General features: G+C 41.5%; 1 pseudogene; it reads right to left on the bottom strand.

Moving 5' to 3' along the window:
• Positions 1 to 206: 206 nt before the first annotated feature.
• On the bottom strand, positions 207 to 5,281 carry LOC149840098 (uncharacterized; annotated as a pseudogene).
• Positions 5,282 to 5,560: the final 279 nt, after the last annotated feature.

Here is a 5,560-nt window from a genome sequence, read left to right as displayed (position 1 = left end):
CTTCCCCTTGTATTTTGATGATTCTTGAGGGAGCTTTAGCTCCATTGTAAAAAGAGTTTGTACCCTATTATTCATAATAAAGAGATATTCTTTTAGCCTTTTGGCTTAACCCCTTTGTAAGTTTATGGGTTTAGCACTTTATGTGCTTTTGGTTGTCCCTTGGTGGGTTTGTGTATTTGCACCTTAAGTGTGCATTTATGGGTTCATTATCGAATCCTTTGTTTTCTAAGATGTGTATGGCCATCATATAGTTTCACTGTCATGTCCAATGCGCCCGTCCAATCACCAGCCTTTTGGAAGACTAACATGTTCTTTCCAAGGAAGAAGTCTAGAAGCAACAAGATGTGTCTGCCCAAGTATATATATAGTTGCACCTCTTACTGCTACAAAATTATGGAAAGCTTTCTCAGGATTCCCAAAAACATTTGTCAAATGAGTATGATACGCAATCATATCATCTCCCGCAGACCCATCTACAATGTAACTAGTTCGATGGAGCTTGGTTCCTTCCTTTGTGAACAGACAGAGCTGCCCTTTCAAAGTCAGCACCACCAACATCTGTAATAAATTGTTGTGCAGTGTTCAGTTTTACTTTTATCCATGTAAGATATTTCTTAGCAAGGACCCATCTAAGACAGTAATGACCATGGTGATATCAATAAACAAAGAAAGATGCTCACAACTGTTAATGTCAGCCTTGCATGTGACAAAAGAAATCCGAACATCTATACTTACCCGATCATCCAACCATGCCACACCAACCGATGAACTGTCAATTAACCACTCTTTTAATGTTTTTAGTTCTGATTTTACCAACTTTGCTATAAGTACTTTTCGATCCCATGTGACTGCAAGCAATGAAGCCTTATCCAATTCTTCTGCATCAACACAATTTTTTCCCTTTATGTAACATATAGAAATTAGACAACCACGTGCATGTAATCTTACCAGGACAGGATATTTGGGAGCTAATCACACACTTCCATGCTGTGTAAGGCATAGAGCCTTCACGAACACCATCTGGCTTTGAAAACTGTGCATAGACTTCTAAACTTGGACTGAGCCTTACCTACATGAAAGACACATTCAGCTAAAACTATCACGGGAATGGTGTCTTTATAAAATTTTAAGAAACATAAACATGTATGATTGGCTAGCCAAAATTAGGAAGGTTTCATACCACCAGAGCAGTTTGGTGAGTGACAAATATAACCACACCTTCCTCCTCTGGAGAAGAACCATCACTAAAGAGCTTCCATCCTGCTTCTCCCCCAACGACACCTCCAACAACACCCCCCATCATGCCACCAATACCACCAGGAGAAACTGTAGCACTGCCATGCCCAGTTGCCAAAGCACCACAATGGAACTCATCCGCCAGGACAGGAGATGAACATAAAACGATTCCTGTCCTCTGACCATCAAGAAGGCACTGCAAGGCAACAAAGTGAAATTCTCAATGCACACAAGTGATCTAAGTAAAAAAACAACTAGCCAAAACAAAACTTTACTGCCATAGGATTTTTAGAGTGAAATTAAATTTACCTGAGTATTGACAGTGAAACGATTGAGTAAAGGAACCACTGAGAAGGTATGTAAAAGAACAAGCCCCTTACAATCACCACTAACTGCTTTAAACTGACGAGTGAGTTATGAATCATGCCCAAGAAACAGTGTGTGTACAACAGGTGAGGTATGTTCTCCTATTGTTTTAGCTGCAGATGCTTTCTGAACATCCCAAACTGTTAGGCCACCATTTCCATATCCTACCAGCAGCAGATCCCCTTGTTGACTGAAGCACATGGAAGTGACAGGTGAATGGGATTTTTCACCTTGAGGACCAAGCATAAACACCTAAGGCCAATTAACATTTCTTAAAATTGCCAGAATTGGAGACCAACTAACAGCAGAAACATTGATAGAACAGTAGAAAAGAGACAGGACAGCAACCACACAAAGTGCTAGACAAATCAAGATGGTATTTTACTTAACATCATAGATACTTTAAAAAATCAATTACCTAGAGAGGGATATGACAGTATGTCAAACAACGTTACTTGGAGACGTTGTGAGTCTTATCTCCCAAACCAACTACATTAGCTAGAGAGAGATATGACAGTATGTCAAACAATGGTACCTGGAGACGTTGTGAGTCTTATCTCCCAAACCAACCTAAGCGACTAAATGAAAAATATTTGCCAATCACTCTCCCTCTCTTTTCGTGAAAACCTTGTGATCATTATCTATGTCAAGTAATCCAATGATTACGTATAAGTTTTCAATGCTTATCTGTCACACACACACACACACAGATGTTTGAACTTCAAATTTATACACCTCTGTAGTTAAAATGCGCCTAGGTGATACAGGCCCTAGTCAAGTGCCTAGCTAGCCTTGATGCTAGGCAACGCCTAAGAGTGGCACTTAGTAGGAATATATTAAATGTTTTAACAAACAATGTCAACAAATTCAGAATCACGATTTTGCAACTTTTACATTTTTCAAATCTTTCAATATTTTAAAATTTAATTTTCCATTTGTTTCTAGGGTTTTCAGTTGAAACAACACAATTCAAAGTGTGATTTTTTACAAATAAATCAAGCTGCACACATATATGTGTTCAGATTGGGTAGATAAAGGTTGTGCCTATGGTTTCCATCTAGATAGAATGCTCAAGTTGACAGGGCATCAACAGCAACACAATGTGTGAGACTAAAAATCAATAAAGATACTAATATTTCTTTCTTTGATGAATCAAACTAAAGCTAAGAAGTCAAAAGCGCTAGTCAGCATCTAGGCATCAGCCCCCCTAAAAGGCCTAGTCAGTGCTTAGGCTGACTAGTCAGCCTAGTCAGGGCCCAAAAAGAAAGAATAAAAAATTAAAAAATTACAATAAATTCTTAAAAGCAATATAAAATACATATTTAACATAGTTTATGAAGCTAAACAACTAAAACTTAAAAAAAATTATGAATGAATCTAAACAATTTAAAAATAATTACATTTTTAACATTCAATTTGATCCAAACAAATATTTGTTTAGCTACGTCACCTAGAGATGCACAAAAGAATAAAGTTATTTAAAATAAAGATATAAAAACATAAAAATAAAAAATACTGAAAAACTTAAATATTTTAAAATACTCAAAGAAAGCATGATTATAGTGTTTTAAATAGTATAAAAACAAATGTAAAATACCAACCTCATGCCCTTCCCCCAGCTCTCCTAGGCAGTAGACTTCTGCCTAGGGATGCAAACCTGATCAGATTTGGATCAGCTAAATACATAAAAAAATAGGATCCGAATCGGGTAGGAACAGCTAAAATCAGAATTTTGTCTACCTGAATTCAGTCCGTTTGCATCCCTACCCTAGGTGGCCTAGGCAGGATTTTAACTACATAGAATAAAAGCATGAAGAAATGGCCAAAGCAAAGTCACAAAATTACTTGTAATTTCAGCTGAAAATTAATTGTAAAAATGTTTAAATCCCCCCAAAAAATAAAGGTGCATTTGCAAAAGGTGCTAAATGAACTGTAAAAAGGAGGATACAAAAGTGTCCAGTGTCAGGATCAGTGCAACCAAGTGCCAGAATCGACACTGATGGCTATTAGGAGTTCCATGTGATATAGATAATCAAGAACAGTGAGCTACCAAGTAGCAAGTAATCAAGCACACAGATCAGCTAATCCTCAAACGCTTTCCAAAGATCCAATTATGTCCATGTTCATGTCTTCTACTGTAACTAAGGTTGACGTACAGTGTTCCAATATGATTAGCGTTGATATAATTATCAATGATGAAACAATAGCTACCTTTGAATCCAAGTTATCGGCACTGTGAGGAGAGTACTTGCTGGGCATAACAAGAACGGTTCCTTTTGACATACCCACAGCAATGTAGTTCATATGAACTGCCAGTGATTGAGGCGAGCCACGGTCACGCCTGAATGCCTGTGAAGAGATGGCATGAGTAATAGCATTGTCAGTGTATATCTGCAAGTACCCGACTGCTGGGGGCCCTCTTCGAATACCTTCAAGCCTCATGGGCTGAGCTGCAGCGCCTTCTTCCAAGTGCAACCCCGAGAACGCGTTCTTCTTCTCAAGCTCTTCGGCCAACTCAAGTGGCTTCATCGATGATTTCAATTTCTTACCCTTCGGTTTCGACGATTTCTTACTGTCTGATAGAACGGATTTGTCGTCTGCAAATTCCTCGGCATCTGTTCTTGAAACGCCTTCCACAGGCTCCACTTCTCCCTCTTCAGCATTAGATAAATTCGTAATTGTCACCTCTGATCGGAATTCACTCTCAGGTTGTACCGAGATCTCATCCATTTGAACAGATTCCAACCGTTCTATCGGTGTATCCATGAAGGTTCGTTCCTCCACGGTCTCACTCACCGAGCGTGAATCGTTCATGACATCGATTTCACCATTCTGATCCAACTCCTCTACTGGTGCCAAAGCTGAAGCATCAAGAACCTCTCCATTTAGCATTCCATGATCTTCACTCTCGTTCAAAGAAGTCTCGACAACTTCTTCCCCATTGCTGCGATTCGCATATTCACCATCAATTTTCCGGTCAAGGAGAGCGGAATCGGCTCCCTTACGACCCAAAGAATCTTCGGGAGGCGCCGATTCTTCAGTACCTCCTCCAGATTGATCCTTTTCTTCTTCTCCCACTGCTACAGACAAAGCATTGTCCTCCGGGACCATCTTTCTCTAATGAACTTCTCCTGAACTTGATCGCAGCGGCGTGCGGAGTCGGGATCGACCTCGAAGCGGCAGCGGCCGCAGCGAGAGCGTTACCTGGCCTAGGGTTCGGCTTGATCCCTCCGAATAGCGACGGCAGCGGCGAATTTCCCCTTCCGGGCGCTATCCGCCCGGATAATTCTCCATCCCCAGGGTTCCTTCTCAAGAAACCGAGCCGCGACTCCGAGAAAACCGAGCGCGGCACGCTGATCACGCTGGTCTTGTCCTCCGATCTGTCCGACTTGGGGCTCTCGGCAGTCGGAACCTCCGGATCGGCCGCGGAATCAGCTCCCGGCGTAGAGATTTCTAGGGTTTTGGGGTCCTGTTTGGGAGGGAAGAGAGGGAGAAAGGGAAGCTCCGAACGAGGCGAGGAAGGAGAGGACGAAGAGTAGGAGGAGGAGGAGGAATCGCCGGAGTCGTTGAGGATGTCGTCGACGGTCCGGTGGGGGACGGCTCCGTCTTCGCCTTCTTCATCGATGCTCTGCAACTGGAGGAGCGAGTTCAGATCCAACGGCGCTCGTTTCTCGGCCATCGTCGGCGAGGCAGAATCGACGACGACGATGACTTCTTTTTAGTGGTTAAGTCCGGACCCAGGTCTCACCAAACCCAGATTTGATTTAAGAGGCTGATAACAAGTCCGGACTTGAGTCCAATCAGAAACCATAGCAGTACTTTATAAGGATTAGATAAATCAGACCCGGACCATACTTGGTAAAATAATATATTTTATTTTTATTTTTACATTGAAAAGTCGTTGATCTCATTCGGGAACTCGGGTCGGGCTCAGGTCTGGTTTGAAATTTCATAAACC

Source organism: Nuphar pumila, chromosome 4, assembly GCF_984573655.1.
Source record: "Nuphar pumila chromosome 4, dmNupPumi1.hap1.1, whole genome shotgun sequence".
Taxonomy (NCBI): domain Eukaryota; kingdom Viridiplantae; phylum Streptophyta; class Magnoliopsida; order Nymphaeales; family Nymphaeaceae; genus Nuphar; species Nuphar pumila.
Note: the sequence above shows the minus strand (reverse complement) of the source record. Positions and strands in the feature narration are given on the sequence as shown.